Raw genomic sequence first — 20,253 nt, 5'->3', positions numbered from 1 at the left:
TAGTTGATTTCAGTTACAGTGTTCACATGATAGCCCTGAATGTGGAGGAGACATGTACAATTGGCTCTAGATGGGGTGAGCTGGCTCCAACATATCTCTGGTTCTACCAATTGGTTGCATACCACTACTATGTGGCGGCCAAGAACATCTTCCTACTACTTTGGGCTCTTTCTGCTGGCAAGCAAAGTTGTGATGGATATTTGTGTGTGTGTGTGTGTGTGTGTGTGTGTGTCCTAGGGTCTGTTTTTCTGAAGAAACAAATGTAAAGGTGGCACTGGTTTTCCAAACTGCCCACCTCACTGAGCCAGGCTGGCCCCTCCCAAGGTGCTGATCTGTACAACATTCCAACATGCCCATGCCTACTCCTCTCGCTTCCTTATTAAAATCTTAAGCTCCCGATTTCTTGTCTATCAAGAATATTGAAAATACCATGGACTGCCAGAAGAATGAACAAATCAGGGTGGGAAGAAGTGACTGGTGTCACGTACTTTGGTCAAGTAATCAGGTGGAGAAGAACATCATGTTTGAGTAAGAAGTGAGTCAATGAAAAAGAGTAAGTTCGGAACTGATCACAATGATGGACATATTACCCCCTCTCAGGGGGACAAAGAAATGTGGGTGAGGGGAGACAGCGGTCAGTGTAAGACATGGAAAAAAAATAATTTATATATTACTAGGGGTTCATGCGGGAGAGAGGGTGGAGTAGGGGAACAATGAGCTGATACCAAGGGCTCAAGCAGAAAGAAAATGTTTTGAAAATTATGATGGTGACATATGTACAAAGGTGCTCGACACAATGGATGGATGTATGGATTGTAATAAGAGCTGTAAGAGTCCCCAGTAAAATGATTTTTAAAAAAGAAAAAGAGTAAGATCTGCAATGGATTGACCCAGTGGCTTCAACAACAGACTTGAGCATAGCAACAAATGTATGGCTAGAACAGGACTGGACCGTTTTGTTCTGTTGGGTTCAGTGTCACTATGGTTGGACCCCACTCTGGTGCCTAACAACAATGGTTTCCAGTCTAAATACTCTTTTGCTTGAAATGGTTGAAAGTAATTTCTGTTTCTTGTGACTAAATCTTGACTTGTATTAGGAGGAATCTGAAGTCACTTTAAAAAAAAAAAGAAATATTTTTCTTTTAAAAAAACAATGTGTTTTAGGCGGCACCATTCTCACCATTTCCTCCCAGAATGTGTGTGATTTGAGTGGAAATTGATGAAAAAATTGGTTTTCTATTCAACAATTCTTATATATTTTATTTTGTGACATTGATTACAGTCCCAACAATATCATAACAATATTCCTACTTTCTCCCTGTGTTTCCTCCTTTCCTATCCTAGTGCCATCCATGCTTTCTGAGCCTTATCTCTGGGTAAATGCTGCCCATTTGCTCTCATATGATTAATTGTTCTAATTACTGTATACCTTTCTGATGTTATTGCTTGTCTTGCAGGCCTCTCATTAGGCTGAAAATTGAGCCATGGGCTTAGTTTATTTAGTCCCTCAAAGGGGCCCCAGGGGCATAGTTTTAGGAAGTCCACCAGTATATAGCAGACCAATAAGCCTAGTCTTCTATGATTTTGAATTTTGTTCTGCATTTTTGCCCTACTCTACCCAGGGCCACCTCTTGTGATCCCTTTTCCAGTGGTCATCAGTGGTGGTTGCACACCTTCTTCTTGTCTCAGGGTCATGGTGGTTGGGTTCATGTGGTCCATTAGTCTTTCGCATTAAGTATTTCTCTGCATCTTTGGTTGTCTTAAATATTCCTTGCTACAGACAGGAAAGGACCAATAGCTGCCCTTCAATGGTCGCAGGCAATCTTTAAGACCTTAATCACTACTCATCAAGTAGAATGGGGCACTGTTTTGTGGACCTTGGTGTCCCCCGAGAGTATGGTCCTGGTCTCCCAGGTCTAGTGTCCAGTTTCCTCAAGATGTTTGGTTATATCTAAGAAGTTTCCATAACTTTGCCCCCCGTGTGCTTTCCTGTGTGTATGGATATATTTGCAATACATATAGAAACATTCAATGTCAAACATTGAATATATGTAGATTTGAATATATATAGGTTTGACATTTGCTTTCCTACCCCTGTTCAACCAGAAGTCGATTTATATATTATTGTTAATACTGTTATTGTAAAATTTTGTAGGTTGCCTTTAACTCATGTGCTCCTCCTACTGTCTTCCTTTGCCAAGAAACAGACCTTGAACTCTTTACAGGCTTTTCTTTCTTTCTTTTGTTGTTTTGTTTATTGCTTTGTTTTGCTCTGTCTTGAACATGAACCAGGGATTGAGCAGCAGAATGCAGAATTCTTCTCAGAGGCAGTTAGGTTAAAATACTTTCTGCTCTCTTTTTGATTGAGGTTATAAAAATCTCCTCATTTTTACCCCTCCTTCCCCGCTCGCCCATCCCTCACGAACCCTTGATAATTTATAAATTATTATTATTTTGTCTTATCTTACACTGTCTGACATCTCCCTATTGTTTTTCTGTAGCTGCCCTTGGGATTTTCTCTTTTTCCTTGAAATGAGGGAGTTTGTCTACAATATGTCATAACATGTTTCTTTTTTAAACATTTTTCTTTTGAGAGCTATTCTTTTTAGCATTCTCTCAACTTCTTGAAGTTATTTTTACTTCCTTTGTGATGTTGGGGAAATTGTTTTCCATAATTTCTCATGCTATTTTTTTCTGTACATTTTTTTAATTTCTTCTTATTCCAGAATCCAAATGCAACGTAATTTGTTTCTCTTGATTGTGTGCCACATAATTTTCAGGCTTTCTTCTGATTTATTTGTTGTTGTTGTTTTTTTTTTGTTGTTGGTTGTTTTTCCTGTCAGTTGTGGTTAGGGTGATTGTCTTCTAGCTCACTGATTCAAATTTCCTTTTCTTACATTCTGTTCCTCAGATCTTTTACTATGTTGCCCAATTCTGTTATCTTGTTTAACTTCTGGGATTCCTTTTGCTTAACGATTTTTGTTTTTTAATTTCTTCAATTGTTCTCGAGTGTTTCTCAAAACTCTTGAAAGGACCTGAGATAAAATTTATTGTGCCAATCTGGCTGATAAACACAGGTGGGGTTAATTGAAAGGCAGCGGGACCTACCCTGATGCAGCCCTGGGTGCTGGAGCAGCCGTGTGGAGACCCCTGACAGCGCTGATATGCTTACACGTTCACCGATTCGGCTTTCCTCCTGCAGTCGGCATCATAGTGTGAGTTTTGTGAGATGGAGGAGGACTTTGTGGATTGGTGTCAGACACATGGGCTAATGTTGGGTTTGTGGGTTTGGGCAGCACTGGGTTTGGATGTTTTCTTGATGTGCACTTACCCTTTATATAAAAGTCTCTCTTATACATATGAGTTTCTGTTGCCCTAGTTTACTCAGACTAACACATGACCTAAATATTGTTTACCATATTTATTTCCCTAGTTTACCCAGACTAACACAGGACCTAAATATAATTCTTTTGGCTTTGAGTGATTTGGTGGTGGGTTTGGTTTATTTCTCTTGATTTTCGGGGGTCTACTGTGGTTGATTGCTGTTTACTTGCCATCCTGGTACACCTTTACTTAGTGGTATGTGAGCTGCTGGGTCGTGTAGAAATAATTGAAATTGTCTAGTGACATGGGAGAAATCTAAATAGGAGCTGGAAGCTGCTCTCTTTACCTGATGCACTACCTTCCATCACTGGTCACCACCAGTGGATGGTGACAGGTGAAGCTGCCAAACTCCACCTCACTCTGGCCCTGTTGCCACCAGCAACTTCATTTGCTTGCTTGCTTTCTTTTTTGGATAGCTGTTGAATTTTGTTGAGAATTTTTGTGTCTATATTCATGAGTAATATTGGTGTGTAATGTTCTTTTTCTGTGGTGTCTTTGCCTAGTATCAGGGTTATGCTGGTTTCATACAATGAATTAGTGACTTTCCTTTGCTATATTCTGACACTGTTTCAGTAGTGGTGATGTAAGCTCTTCTTTGAATGTTTAGTAGAATTCTCCAGCGAAGCCACGTGGGCCAGGAGTTTTGGGGGGAGTGGAGGAAGATGTTTGTTGTTGCTTTGAAACATCTTTAATCTCATTTTTCTTATGAGTATTCTCAGTTTTTCTACCTCTGTTTGTGTTAGCTTAAGTGAATGGTGTATTTCTAAAAATTTGCCCTTTTTTACAGCTCTTCAACTTTGCTGAGTGCAACTTAAAAATAATATTCTGTAATGAATCCTTTTATTTCTCTTGTAATTTCACCCATCTCATTTTTCATTTGGGCTATTTGCTTCTTTTAATGCTTTCCCCTTGTCAAATTTCCCTGTGGTTTCTTGATGCTTTCCTCTGTTCTTTCCTTTGATTCATTTATATCTGTTGACAGTGTGCTCCTTTTACTGCTTTATATTTGCATTGAACATAAGCATATATAAAGACACGAAAGAAATGATATTGAAATGTAAGGACCCATTTTATTTATTTATTTAAAAATCATTTTATTGGAGGCTCGTACAACTCTTATTACAATCCATCCATCCATTGTGTCAAGCACATTTGTACATTTGTTGTCATCATCATTTTCAAAACATTTTCTTTCTACTTGAGCCCTTGGTATCAGTTTCTCAGTTTTCCCTCCCTCTCCCATCCCTTGATAATTTATAAATTATTATTATTTTTTCATGTTTCACACTGACTGATGTCTCCCTTCACCCACTTTTCTGTTGTCCATCCCCTCCCAGGGGATTATATGTAGATCATTGTGATGGGTTCCCCCTTCCTCCCCTCACTTTCCCCTTGCCCCCTGGTATGGTTGCTTTCATTGTTGGTCTTGAGGGGTTTATCTGCCCTGGATTCCCTGTGTTTCCAGCTCTTTTTTTTTTTTAATTTTAACAATTTATTAGGGGCTCATGCAATTCTTATCACAGTTCATACATATACATACATCAATTGTATAGGGCACATCTGTACAGTCCCTGCCCTAATCATTTTTTTCTCCTCTTTTCTTTTTTTACATTTTATTAGGGACCCATACAACTCTTATCACCATCCATACATATACATACATCAATTGTATAAAGCACATCCATACATTCCCTGCCCCAATCATTCTCAAAGCATTTGCTCTCCACTATGTGTTTCCAGCTCTTATCTGTATCTGTGTACATGCTCTGGTCTAGCTGGATTTGTCAGGTAGAATTGGGGTCACAATAGAGGGGGGGAGAGGAAGCATTAAAGAACTAGAGGAAATTGTATGTTTCATCAGTGCTATACTGCACTGTGACTGGCTCGTTTCCTCCCTGTGACCCTTCTGTAAGCGATGACCAATTTCCTACAGATGGTCTTTTGGTCTCCACTCCGCACTCCCCCTCTTTCACAATGATATGATGCCTGATATCTGATTCTATCAACACCTCATGATAGCTGGGTACCATCAGCTTTCTTCATCTCATTTGTTTATGCACCCACTTTGTCTTCAGTGATTGTGTCAGGAAGGTGAGCATCATGGAATGCCAGGTTGTTAGACCAAAGTGTTCTTGTGTTGAGGGAGTACTTGAGTAGAGGCCCAATGTAAGGACCCATTTTAAAGCTACTTCAGTTTTTAAAAAAAGGTGAAAGGAAATACATGTGGATTAAGCCCCTGCTGAATCCTTCTATCCATGGACCAGGGATGTGAAATAGTCTTGCTCAGAAGCAGAATGTTTTGGAAAGTGGGTTGTTGCAGATGCAGTTAGGTTACAATTTAGCACTCTAATATTTGATCTCCCTTATGACTCATTTAAATTTGTTCTAGTTTTAAAAAATATTTTCTGCTTTATTTTCCACTGGGGTTTTTATGTGCTTTGTTATTCTCATTGGTTTTGTTTGTTAATGTTTGTCTGTATATGAAATATGTAAATCTAGAGACAGTAATTGGATTAATGCTTGGGAATATGGCAGGAGAGGTTGGGGGTACATGGGTGGCTAATAACAATGAGTATAAAAAGGAAAAAAATTCTAAAACTGGTTGTAGTGATGATTGAACAACTCTTTTGATGTAATTGAAATATTAAATGATATGATATAGGAATTATATGGTAATAAAACTCGAAAAGAAAAGCAAGGGTGTTATTTTGAGGACTTAGGTGCACCTGACTCAAGACATAGTATTTTCACTCACCTCATATGCATGCGAAAGTTGGCAATAATTAAGGACTATAAAAGAAGAATCAATGCATTTCAATTATAGTACTGGTGAAGAATATTGAAAGTACCATGGACTGCCAAAAGGATAAACAACTTTGTCTTGGAAGAAGTGCAGCCTGAATGCTCCTTGGAAGAAGTGCAGCCAGCATGGATGGTAAAACTTCAGCTCATTTATTTTGGACCTGTTGTCATTAGATATCAGTCCCTGGAGAAGGGTATCATGCTTGGTAAAATAGTGGGGCATCAAAAAAAAGAGGAAGACCTTCAACACGATGGATTGTTATAGTGACTGAAACAATGGGCTCAAACATAACAATTGTGAAGATGGTACAGGACCAGGCTGTGCTTCATTCTATTGTACAGAGGGTCACTATAAGTCTGAACCAGTTTGATGGCACTTAACAACAACAAAAACACTTGCTTATGTTGTAGTCTTAATGTATGCGGTTTGGCTCTGTTTTTCTTTCTTTCTTTTTTTTTTTGGTGTGTGTATTTATTGCTATAAACTGATCTCTAAACACTGCTAGGGTTTTCTGCATCCCAAAGATTTGTTTGTTTGTTTCCCAACAGTTTTATTGACAAGTAATTTACATATCATATAATGCAGTACTTCAATTACTCAATCATATCACAGAGAATTGTACAATCATCCCCACATTAATTTTAGAACATCCATCTCCCATTTTTAAATCACTTAAAAATTTTTTTTAATTTAAATCACTTTTAAGATGATTTATGCTCCAAGCCTACTAAGCCCTGAGGATGATATTCTTGCTAAGAGCAGCCAATGCATAGGGCTGGCTCCACTATGAGACACAATGTCCCTCACTGATCCATAGCACTATGAGGGACAACACTGGAGGCACAGTGTGGGAACCCTACCATGCCGGGGCAAAACACTAAGACACTAAAGGTGTGCAACAGAGCATCAGGGGAGCAAAGGAATGAAATCCCTGGGGAATACCAAAAGTAGACTTTGGGGCTAGGGTATGGCACCCTTTTAGACTCAATCGGAAAACCCTCCTAAAGGTCAACAAACAGACCAGGAACTATTTATAGACTTTTCTTTTTTTCTTTTTTTTTGTCATTGTTGTTTTGTTCTGCTTTGTCTTGTTTTTGTGCCTATTATTTTCTCTGCATGTCTATCTAGATAAGATAGGCACGATAAACCAGAAAACATGATGTCCAGGGGGACATGGGAGAGAGGGAGGTGGGTGGGGGGAAGGAAATGGGTGTTAACATCTCCAGAGACAAAGGAACAACAAGTGATCTAAAATCAATGGCTAAGAAGACATAGGATGCCTGGTTGGTATTGATCAAGGGAAATGTAACCTAGAGGAATTACTGAAACTCGAATGAAGGCCAAACATGATGGTAGGACAAGAGGAAAGGGACAGGAAATAGAGGGAAGAACTAGGAGGTAAAGGATATTTATAGAGGTCTAAATACAGGAATGTACATATATTTACATATAACAAAAGGGAAATAGATCTATGTACATATATTTATATGTTACATATTATGGTAGCAGATGGACATTGGGCCTCTACTCAAGTACTCCCTCAACACAAGAACAATTTGTTTTAATAACCCAGCATTCTGTGATGCTCACCTTCCCAACATGATCACTGAAGACAAAATGGGTGCATAAGCAAATGTGGCGAAGAAGGCTGAAGGTGCCTGGCTATCAAAAGATAAAGACTTGAAGATAAACAAATGGTCATCTAGCTGAGAAGCAACGCAGTTCACATGGAAAAGGCTCATCAACCTGTGTGATCATGAGGTGTCGATGGGATCTGGTATCAGGTATCAAAGATGCAGAACAAAAAAATCATATCAATATGAATGAGTTTGAGTGCAGAGTGGAGATCAAAACCCCATCTGTAGACAATTGGACATCCCCTTACAGAAGGGTTACAAGGAAGAGACAAGCCAGTCAGGATGTAGTATAGCACCAATGTAACATAAAACTTCCATCTAATTCTTTAATGCTTTATCCCCCACCCCACTATTGTGACCCCAATTTTACCTTACAAATCCAGCTAGACCAGAGCATGTACATGGGTACAGTTAAGAGCTGGAAACACAGGGAATCCAGGACAAATAAACCCCTCAGGATCAACAATAAGAGTAGTGATACCAGGAGGGAAAGGGGAAAGAGAGGGGAGAAAGGGGGAGCCAATCACAACGATCAACATATAATCTCCTGGCAGGGGTCGGACAATAGAAAAGAGATATCAGTCAATGTAAGAGATGAAAAAATAATAATTTATAAATTATCAAGGCTTCATGAGGAAGGCAGGGTGGGGTGGGAGGGGAAGACGAGGAGCTGATACTAAGGCCTCAAGTAGAAAATCTTTTGAAAATGATAATGGCAACAAATGTACAAATGTGTTTGATTCATGGATAGATGTATGGATTGTCATAACAGGTGTATGAGCCCTCAATAATATGATTTTAAAAAGATGATTTATGCAATCATAGCCCATCAAAGTGCTCCCTGTCCCATCTTCATTAGTTACTCCTGAAATCTCCTTTCCCTCCCTATCACCCCTCCCACCTCCTATTCCTTATATTCCTTGCATCTACTATTATCATTATGCATCCACTCCTCATGTGCTTCACAGCTGCAGACCCAACAGAAAACAATAAAAAACAAAATCACACTACATGGTAAGGGTAAATCAATAGTACACAGACATAAGTATTAATAATGCATAAGAATATAAAGACCCCCAACAATAATTAAAAATCAGGAAAGAAATTTCTGTCTTGGAACCAGTAAGAAATACTTGCACTCAGAACAAATTCAAGTCACTGGCCAAGGGTGGTCAACTGCCTAGATGTGTCAAGTTCAATACAGTATAATTAAGATTACAGTTGTCTCTGCCTGATAGTAAGGTTAATTGAGACTCTTGCCTGTAGCTAGAGCAGGTTTGTCAGTGCTTTGGTATGACTCAAAACTCTGCAAATGGGTTTTGAACTCTCACTGTCCCCTATGGCCCCCACAAATTGGGTGTTCATAATTTTTAATCTGATGATTTTTTTCCCTCACCATATTTGAGTTTTGTAATTGTAATCTTTGGATTACACAAGCTTATATGCTTCTTCCATGTGGATTTAGTTGACTACTTGCTTAGATGGTTGCTTGCTTGAATACATGCCTTTAAGACACGAGACATTATTCCGATCGATATCCAGGCCATCTGCTTTCTTCACTACATTTTGCCGTAGCACCCTTATCTTCAGTGATCGTTTCATAAAGGTGAGTATTGAGGAGGGACATGATGTAAGAACTGATTGTTTTAAGTTGGGGTTAAGATTTAGTGCAAGCTCCAAACCCATTCCAGGATCTATTCAGGAGTCCTCAAATTTTTTAAACCGGGGGCCAGTTCACTGTCCCTCAGACCTGTTGGAGGGCCGAACTATAGTTAAAAACAAACAAACAAAAAACTATGAACAAATTCCTATGCACACTGCACATATCTTATTTTGAAGTAAAAAACCAAATGGGGCAAAAACACCCAGTGAGCCGGATAAATGTCCTTGGTGGGCTGCCTGTGGCCCACGGGCCACAGTTTGAGGACCCCTGATCTATGCATCTTGATATCATCTCCCTCTTGTCTCCCCCACCTCTATATCTCTCTTTCCCCAAACCCTTGTTATATTTTCTTTCCCTGTAGGCGCAACATCCCTGGGTATCATTTACTGAAAACTAATAAAACAAATAACACAACTTCAAGAGGGTGAGCTCCAAGGGTGACACACCTCTGAAATACACTCTAATGTAAACAAGCATAAGCAGACTATAACAGAATGGCTGTCACAGGATTGCCAGCTGGGATAATGCATGTCTTAATATAGCATACCGGGTGTTGATGTACCAAGACCTTGTTTGTTTACCAACCAACAGTACACCACTCTTGGTACAGCTGTCTTCTTCTATCTCAGACACCATGTGTTTTCTGGCTTAAATCTTCAGGTTACAATTTGGGGTAGAGTCCAGTACACACAGTGGAGTTCCCATTTGGGGTCTCAGCCTCTGGAGCATGATATGCACCCTGAAGGTAAGGATTCAGTGTCTCATTGTTCTGCAGCACCTGTCCTGGGCTCCTAGGTTAGCCCTAGCCTCCTTAGGTCATTTCTATTCTCTAGCCCAAAGGAAAAAAAGAAAATTTTAAGAGCAGCAAGAGAAAAAAAGGTGGTCATATAGAAAGGTGCTCAAGTAAGAATATGCACAGACTCATCAGCAGAAACCATGAAGAGGAGGAAAGAGTAGAGTAACGTCTTCTAAAAGCTGAAAGTAAAAGACACCTGCCCAAGAAAACTCTACCCTGCCAAACTCTTTATTCAGATAGACAGTGAGGCAAGAGTCTTCCAGGACAAGGAAAAACCCAGTGCATATGCCACAAGACACCCAACCCTGCAGAAAACCCTTGCTGACTCACTATGATCAGAAGACCAACATTCACCAAATACATGCAGGAAACCACCATATTGCCCAACTCCACCCAGAAGCCAATACACCGATAACAATTACCAAGATAACATGGCCTCAGAGGGAAAAGAAGGCAAGAATGAAGCCCCACACACAAACACAGCACACTGACCTGAAAGGAGATAGACAAATACCCAACACAAAAGATATGAGATGACAGCAATGAATCCACAGATCGTGGTAATAACTCTGAATGTCAATGGCTTCACTTTATCCATTAAAGACAAAGGCTAGCAGACTGGCTCAGAAAACATAACTCATCAATCTGTTGCCTGCAAGAGAGGCATCTTAAGCTCGCAGACAAAAATAGACTAAGAATAAAAGGCTGGTGTGAAATATACAAGGCAAATGGCAACTTAAAAAAAAGTAGGGGTTGCAATCCTTATCTTTGACAAAATTGACCTCAAGCTGCAAACCATAACAAGAAACAAAGAGGCGTACTATATAATGCTCAAAAGATCAATAAACCAGGAATCAGCATAATAAATATATATGCACCAAATGAGAGACCCATGAAAGTTGTCAAACAGGCTATTCAAAAGATGAAAAGAGAAACCACAGATCCAACAATCATAGTAGGTGACTTTAATATACCCCTATCAGAGAAAGAGATCACTGGGAAAGAAGCTCAGAAAGGAGACAGAGTTAAGCTATACAATTAGGCAATCAACAGACATTTATAGAGCTTTCCATCCAAATGCAAAAATAATTCACATTTTTTTAAAAGTGCACATGGCTTATTTTAAAAAATAAATCTCATGTTGGGGCACTAGTTGAGCCTGAGTAAATTCAAGCACAGAGATTACTCAGATATTCTTCTTGGATCACCACGCCATAAAGCTGGAGATCAATAAAAGGCTGACCAGAAAAACAAGAGCAAAAAATTGGAGGATGAATAATGATCTTCTGTGACATGAATGGATACTGGCCCTGATTAAGGAGGAGTTTAGGAAGTTTCTAGAAACTATTGAGAGTGAGAATACAATGTATAAAAACCTATAGGATACAGCAAAAGCAGTTATCAGAAGTAGCTTGATAGCAATAAGTGCATATATGAAAAAGGAAGAGAGACTGACAGGTACACTATTACAAAATCTTCAGCAACTAGAACAGAGTCAACAGAATAACCCCTTCAATAGCAAAAGAAAAGAATAATAAAAATGAGGGCAGAATTAAACGAGTGGGAAGACAAGAAAATAACGTAAAAAATCTATACAGCAAAACCCTGATTTTTTTAAAGGACAACAGAATTGACAGACTGCTGGAAAGACTAACCAAGGAAAGGAAGGAGCAAACATCAATAGCCAGGATGAGGGATGAAACAGGGGAAACCACAATGGAGATCAATGAGATTAAAAGGATAGTAATGAAGTACTATGAATTCTAATGAATTCAACAATGTGAAGACATGGAAAAACACATGGAAAAACAATTCCTCCCTAGATTATCCCATATAGAAGTCAAGAGCCTCAACATACCCATAGCAAAGGAAGAAACAGACAGGCCTATCAAGAAACTACCAACAAAGAAAGCTCCCAGACCAGACGGCTTCATGGGAGAATACTACCAACCATTCAGAGAAGAGCTGACACATCCTCCACAAATTATTCCAGAGCATAGAAGAAGATGGCAAACTCCAAAACTCATTTTACAGAGCCAGTATAACTTTGATACCCAAGTAGGGCAAGGATCCCACAGGAATCGAGAACTACAGACTGGTATCTTTAATGAACATAGATGCAAAAATCCTTAAAAAAATATTGGCCAACAGAATACAAAAGTATATAAAATATATCATCCACCACGATCAGGTGGGATTCATCCCAGGGATGCAGGGATGGTTTAACATATAAAAATCCATCAATATAAAAAAAATCCATCAATATTATGCTCCACACTGATAAGAAAAAGTATAATAATCACATGAAAATATCGATATATACAGAAAAAGCATTTGACCATATCCAACACCCATTCCTAATGAAGATACTCAAGAAGATAGGAATGGAAGAAAAATTTCTAAAGGTAATACAAGCTATCCATGAAAAGCCAACAGCCAACATCATAGTCAATGGAGAAAAGACTAAAGCAATCCCACTGAAAGAGAGGACCTTTTCCCACTTCTATTCAACATCATACTGGAGGTCTGAGCTAACAACATAAGGCAGTGGAAGGACATTAAAAGTATCCAACTGGGAGAAGAGGAGTTGAAACTATTGCTCTTTGCGGACGACAAGATTCTGTACATTGAAAATCCTAAAAGCTCCACAACAGGAATACTGACAGTGATAGAGGAATATAGAAGAGTGACAGGATATAAGACCAACAAACAGAAGTCTATTGGTTTGCTATATATCTGACAACACCATGGAAGAGGAGATCAATAAGGCAGTATGCTTCATAATGGTCAAGAACAAATGGAAATATCTAGGGATATATTTAACCAAAAGACTTATGCAATGAAAATTATAAGACCCTACTATATGAAACCAAAATGACCTCCACAAATGGAAGAATATCCTAAGCTCATGGATTGGAAGACTCATTATAGTAAAGATGTCAATCTTAGCCAAGGCATTATATAAGTTTAACACTATCCTGATTCAAATACCAACAAACCTTCTTTAAATAATTGAAAACTCTGACCACCGATTTCATATAAAGAGGGAAGAAGCCCAGAATCGGCAGAGAACTCAAGAGAAAAGACAAAGTCAGAGAGCTTGCTTCACCTGACTTTAACACCTACTACACAGCCACAGTGGTCGAAACAGTGTGGTACTGGTATAATGACAGATACTCAGCCAATGAAAAAGAATAGAAAATGCAGAAATAAAACCATCAGCATATAGAGAATTGATCTTCAAGAAGGGCCCCAAGAGCATCAAGTGGAAGGTGTATGCCCTCTGTAACATATGGCGCTGGAAACAATGGATATCCACCTGTGGAAAAATGAAACAAGATATTTAGCTCACCTAATGCACAAGAACAAACTTAAGGTGGATTACAGAACTTGAAGTAAAACCCCAAACTATCAGGACCATCAACGAAGGAATCGGGACAAACCTAAGAATCTTGGCTCAGGGAATACATAGGCTAACTGCAATAGGGAAGGGTATACACACAGATGAACCTGAAATCGACAAGTGGGGTAAACTAAGGATAAAACACCTGTGTGCATCGAAAAACTTCACCAAGAGGCTAACAAGAGAACCCATGGACTTAGACAGTATTATTAGCAATGACAAAATGCACAAAGGGCTTATTATTGAAATCTACAATACTCTCCTTGCCTGCAAAAAGAGGAAAACAGTTAACCCCCTGAAGAAGTGGGCAAAAGAACTGAAAAGAAGTTTCACTAGGGAGGAAACCCAAATGGCCAATAAACATGTGAGAAAATGCTCCTGATCATTAGCCATCAGAGAAATGCAAATCAAAACAACCACGAGATACCATCTAACACTGTTGAGGATAGCTAAAATCAGAAAATCAGAGAGCAACAGATTTTAGATGGGATGTGGCAAGATAGGAACTCTTCTCCATTGCTGGTGGTTGTGTAGATATGTACAGCCTCTGTGGAAAGCAATCTAGCAATATTTAAAGCAAATGGAAATTGAGCTAACTTATGACCCAACTATCCCTCTACTAAGCATATACACAGAAGATGGAAGAAATAAACCATGATCAGTTGGCTGTGCTCCAATGTTTATTGTGGTTCAATTTATACTCCAAAGAATTGGAAACAACCTAAATTTCCATCAATAGATGAGTGGATTAGTAAACTCTGGTACATACAATGGAGTACTACGAATCACTAAAAAGCGCTGATGAACACGTGAAGCATGTCATTTCATGGGAAGAATTGGAGGAAATTATGCTAAGCAAAGTTATCCAAGCACAAAAGGCCAAGTACAACATGAGTCCACTGAGGTAAGTATAAGCAGCATAGTAGGTATAGAAGGAAAGCCACTTATCCCACTATACAGGCAGTTGTGGAGGTCAGACCAAACCTAAGGAGGTGCATGATATTCCAACAAAAAGAAGGTGAATGGGGGAAAGGAGGAAAGGGAAGGGAGAAAAGGGGAGAGAGAGATGATGGCGGGGGGTGGAGGTGGGGGTGGGGGAGAACAAGGCACTATCCATCCCAGGGGGAGAGTATTGGTTATGTCTCCACAGTTGGGAGTGTGCATGCAGACCCCACCTTGGCGCACCAAACCTTGAGGGTAATGTAACCACATAGAGAAAGGCATGAAAAGACTCGGCTACAGGGCTGGCCCCAATCAGAGCCAAACAGACCCCCTCCCTAGAAATATGTGCTACAGAGGACAACACTAACCCTACAGGTGGGGGAGGGAGACCAGCATGCCACAACCACACAGATGTAAACCAAGAAGGAAAAAGATAGAGGTATGGTCTAGACCCTGTATTGGCACACCAAGCCCGGAGGACGACGTCCTTGCACAGAGCTCCTAAGGCACAGAGGACTGTAGGGCTGACAACAGCTCAAGACACGTTGTCCCCTCACTGGAGCTTACAAAGGCAGAGGACAATCCTGGGGACACATGGCGGGGAGTTGGTCTGGTCTGAACCCCCCGCAGTAGGGCAAACCAAGAAGGGAACATAACAGATCAGCAATAGGAGCAAAGCCAAGCCACAAAGCCCCCGAAGAGCCCCCAAAATAGACTTCAGGCTAGGAGGGGCAGCTCCCAGAATTCCCCCAGGACCAGTGGGGAGATAATCATAAAGGTCAGCAGAAGATCTGGAATTATGTGTTTTTTCTTTCTTCTTTTTTTTTCAATTTTTTGTTTTCTTTTTTTTATTGTTTGGTCTATGTTACTTTTGGTTTGCCTACTTATATAAGATAGGCATGGGGAAAAAAAGCTTGAAGAGAAAGCAATGGGACTGATGGGGACTTGGGGGGAAAAAGAAGCAAAGGAAGGAGGCAGTGAGCAAACAATGCCATAGACAGGGGAACAACTAGGGAATTAAAATCAACCACAAGGAGGATGTAGAGGTCCTGGGGTGTTGAAGCAACAGCAATCTAGCTGAGAGGAATTACTAAGAGGTAAAAGTAGGTGGAGCATGATGGTGGGGCAGGTAAAAGAAAATAGATGAACAACCTAGGAAGCAAAGCTATAGATAGAGGTATAAGCCTAGGTGTGCACTTATGTAAATACATTAATTCATAAAAATAGAGATATTGGCCTAGGTACATATATTTATATGGCAATACCCTGAGGTAGTAGACGGACTTTGGACCTCTGCTCAAGCCCTCCCTCAATGCAAGAACATTTTGTTCTAACAACCTGGCATTCTGTGCTGCTCACCCTCCTGGCACAATTGCTGAAGACAAAATGAGTGCATAAGGAAATGTGGTGAAGAAAGTGGATGGTGCCTGGTTACCAAAAGATATAGCACCTGGGGTCTTAAAGGCTTGAAGTGGCCATCTAGCAGAGAATCAGCAACCCCACATGGAAGAAGCACACCAGTGGTGCGATCATGAGGCGTCATGAGGACTAAGTAACAGGCATAAGAAGACCACAAACAAACAAACAAACAAACCATATTGTTGAGAATGAGGGGGGTCAGAGCAGAGACAAACCCATCTGTAGACAATGGGACATCCCCTCACAGAATGTTCATAAGGAAGGGATGAGTCAACCAGGGCGCAGTACAGCACCAATGAAACACACAGTATTCCTCTGGTTCCTTGAGGCATCCTCTCCCCTTAGTATCATGACCCCAGTTCTGCCTCTCACTTCGGACTAGACCAGAGCATGTGCTCAGGTACAGATGAGAGATAAGAGCTCATGACACATGGAACCCAAGAATAGGAATGGGAGTAGCAATACCAGAAGGGTCGGAGGAATGTGGGGAAAGGAGGGGAGGAAGGGGGAACCGATTGCAACAATTGACACATAACCACACACACACACACACACACCCTCCAGGGGGATGAACAACAGAAACCACGGGGGAAGGGAGACAGTGGTTGGTGTAAGATATGAAAATAATAATAATTTATAGTTCATCAAGGGGTCACAAGGGTGGGGCATGGGGAGGGAGGGAAAAACGAGGAGCTGATACCAAGGGCTCAATAGAAAGTAAATGTCTAGAAAATGATGGCAACATATGTACAAATATGCTTGATACAATTGATGTATGGGTTGTTATAAGAGTTGTAAGAGCCCCCAATAAGATGACCTTTTAATAAGTCCCGGGAATTGCCTTACCTCATCTCAATCTGTAGGTGGCACAGTTTGCTTCGGGCTGCTAACTTGAAGGACAGCAGTTCAAAATTCAGCCACTCCGTGGGGAAAAAGATGAGACTGTTTTACGCCCATAAAGAGTCACAACCTTGGAAACCCACAGTGAAAGCCTACACAGCCCTGTTGGGTTGCTGTGACTTGGAGTTGACTTGGAGTTGGCAGTGAGTTTAGTACTAACCTAAAGGTTGGTGGCTTGAACTTGTCTTGCGGTGCCCTGAAAGAAAGGCTTGTGGATTGACTTCTGTAAAGATTACTGCCAGGACAACATACTGAGCTCAGTTCTAGTCTGTAATATAGAACTCTGCATCAACTCCCCACCCCCCAACCCACCCCATCCCTGCTGTGGTAGTCTGGGTACTTCAGTGAAACAAATCCACAGAAACTCATCAATGAGAGAGAGAGTTTTATATAAAGGGTAAGTGCACATCAGAAAACATCCCAACCCAGTGCTGGCCAAGCCCACAAGTCCAACATTAACCCATTAACCCACATGTCCAACACCAATCCACAAAGTCCTCCTCCATCTCACAAAAGAGATGAAATGGTGCCGACTTCAGGAGGAAAGCCGAGTCAGTGAATGTGTAAGCATCTCAGCACTGGCAGGGGTCTCCAGACGGCTGCTTCAGCACCCAGGGCTACATCGGGGTAGGTTCATGTGGTGTTTCCTCAGGGATGTCTTGCAAAATCGAGCCTTGCCAGCTGAAGCAGGGAGCTGGCTAAGGCAGCTGCACCCTGGTCCCACTATCAGAAAGCAAGAGTCTCGAGAACTAGAAAGGCGAGGCTCACCGAACCATTTATCCCTCCACCCTTCAGTTAACCCCACCTGTGTTTATTGACCAGGTTGGCACAATAAACTAACTAGCTCACCTGCCTACTCCATGTCAATAGTCAATGAAGGACCAAGGCAACTCTTACCTGGGAGCCCTGAATCCACTGGAGTTGAGGTCCTGACTAGTTCTGGACTAAGAAAATGCCCTGACCTGCCAGTCCTGACTCTGGACTTCCTGACCCTCAGCTTGAAAAAAACTGCTTGTTAGCTTGATGATGTTACCAGGAGGACATTCAAAGTTTCAAGCTTCTCTGCTCCTTAGTTCTTGTCTTGCTTGCAAGAAAGATAACATGAGGGACAAAATTTAGATCAGAGTCAGAGAAAAGATTTGAATAGAAGTTGAGTTTATTGAGGGGGATACTTTGGAAAATAGGTCCAAAAAAAGGCCCCTAGCTAATCTAAAAGGCCTGGCAAAATGTACAACTGCACCTTATAATCTGCTACTGGTGGACCTCCCACATTAGGTTGGCTTTCTGGTGGGCCTTTTACCATTGTCTGGTCTTCTGTATGTATCTGCTCTTACCAGTTATGTGCATCCCAGCACTCCAGCACCCCAGACATCATGCAGTGCTTTCGTTTCTGATCCAAACTCTAGCATCTCTTCAATCATTGATAAGGCAATGTATCTTACTGTGCCATTCACCTTCCTTTGTGCTGGAGAGGTATGTGCAGTAAATGTCTCCACCTTTCCTTTGCATGAACATTTCTGCCAAATTTCTTCCATCATCAACAATGAGGTTCTCTGTGTAGTGACCCTCTGTTCCTCCTGATATCTAAGCTAATGTTCCCCTGACCCCTCCTGATACTCTCCCAGTCCCTAGTCCACCTGAAGATGTTCCTCCTGGCCCCCCTTGATATCCTGCTAGCCCCTAGCCCCTGCTCCCTCCCCATCTGACTATAAAATCATGCTTCCCCCATCATTGGGGGTTGAAAGTGCACTAGGCAGGAGCCGCCTCTTGTCCACTGGCTAAATAAAAGGCTTTTAATTTAAAAGCCTGGCTCCGATATTAAACTCAGAAAGGACTGAAACCCTCCCACTGAGAGCACACCCTCTACAATGCCATGGTGCAGTCTCTGTTGGCTTAGCTATTATCTAAGTGATATGGCAGCCCAGGAAGCGGCCTGCAGGGAGTGGGGACTGAGAAGCTTGCTCTCCCCTTGTTTACATTCATTGTTTACATGCTCAGAACCTTTCCTTCCATCAGCTCCAGCTCTGGGAGTGTTTGGAGAGCTGCTAGCTAACACATGTTCCAAGTGAGCAAGTATAAACAGGACCGGTGGGCCGAGGGCAGTGGTTCTCAACCTTCCTAATGCCGTGACCCTTTACTACAGTTCCTCATTTTGTGGTGACCCCTCAACCATAAAATTATTTTCATTGCTACTTCATCACTGTAATTTTGCTACTGTTATGAATCAGGTGACCCCTGTGAGAGGGTCGTTCGATGCCCAAAGGGGTCGCGACCCGCAGGTTGAGAACTGCTGGACTAGGGGAAGCTCCAGCCCCTGAAATTCATGCATCCCAGGTCACTGAAGTGTGCCCAGCTATGAGTCACATATGTAAGCGTGTTCGGTGGAGGGTAGTTGGGGAGCAAGAGTCCGGCTCTGCTGGCATCCAAGGATCCTGGGAGTCCTTTGCCATGAGCACCTGTCCCCACCCCCTAGGGCTTCTCTCAACTCTGCTTGCAAAGGCATCCTAAGGGAACAGAAAGTCTCCTCTCTGAGTTGTGCTGGGAGCCAGGACCTGGGGCTCAGCCTAAGGCTCAGGTGTTGAGATTTTGGGAAGTGAGAAGCAGATAATTGTGAGCAAAGTGCCTGTCTCTGTGGGGCTCACATTTTAGCTGGGAAAGCAAGCAAGTGTCTGTAGAAAGTAAGTAACAAAGTATTAGAACGCCTTTGTAGTAGGGACAGCTGAGGGAGAACAGGTTTAGAAACTACCCCACTCTTGCTGCCTGTCCACCCTTGCTGTCTGAGGCTTACAGGCTCTCTGTGTCTGTGTGCCTTAGCCATTTTGCCCCACCCTGGCCTCATTGCATACTGCCCACTCTCTTTTATCCCTCTTTTTCTGTTTCTCTATCTGGGTCTCTCTATATATATCTATATATATCTTTGTTTCTTTTTAGATCTCTGTGTCTTCTGTATCTGTTTCTTTCCCTGTCCAACTGCCCAGTCTCCTAATGAAAAAAGCTGCATTTGCACAGACCAGAGCAGTGCAATAGGAGATGATTGTTGACAAAATGGGCATTTTTTTCCTCAGGCCAACAGAACACACCACTCAGGAGGTCTTGGGGACAGGAAGGGGGCTACTTTTTTTTTTTCCTAGCCTGACACCATGAATAAACATGTACCTCAAGCTCAGAGTTTGTCCTCTCAGTGGGCAGGGTGGCCTCTAATGGCCCATGACAGAAGGTCAGGCCGCCTTTGGAACTCCAGATGGCCTGGCCAAGTTGTATCAATGTGGTGTTTAAATGTTTATTTTTAGTGGCCACTGGCTAAAT

The sequence above is a fragment of the Tenrec ecaudatus genome, chromosome 9, assembly GCF_050624435.1.
Source record: "Tenrec ecaudatus isolate mTenEca1 chromosome 9, mTenEca1.hap1, whole genome shotgun sequence".
Lineage (NCBI taxonomy): Eukaryota > Metazoa > Chordata > Mammalia > Afrosoricida > Tenrecidae > Tenrec > Tenrec ecaudatus.
The sequence above is the reverse complement of the archived record's forward strand: the minus strand, read 5'-3'. Positions refer to the sequence as shown.